The sequence below is a fragment of the Nestor notabilis genome, unplaced genomic scaffold (genome assembly GCF_000696875.1).
Source record: "Nestor notabilis isolate BGI_N333 unplaced genomic scaffold, ASM69687v1 scaffold30537, whole genome shotgun sequence".
Taxonomy (NCBI): Eukaryota; Metazoa; Chordata; class Aves; order Psittaciformes; family Psittacidae; genus Nestor; species Nestor notabilis.
In genome coordinates, this window is record NW_009936506.1 from 957 (window position 1) to 1,201 (window position 245).

Genomic DNA, 245 nt, shown 5'->3' on the forward strand with positions numbered 1-245 from the left:
GATGCTACTAATCTTGCACAAGCTCTGCCTTGTTGAAGGGGGAAAATATCTGTATATAATGTACAATGCCCCGAGTTGATTTCGTGTAAATAAAATGTGTTGCGGAGGTGTTGCACAGGTAGACGGTGGCGCGTTTGTTCGCCCCTGAGCCGCGGGGAGTGGAGCGGGGAGCGGTGCCCCGCTCCCGGGGGTTCGCCGGCACAGTTACTCATTTAACGAGATTTCGCATAGTTTGAGAGGAAGCG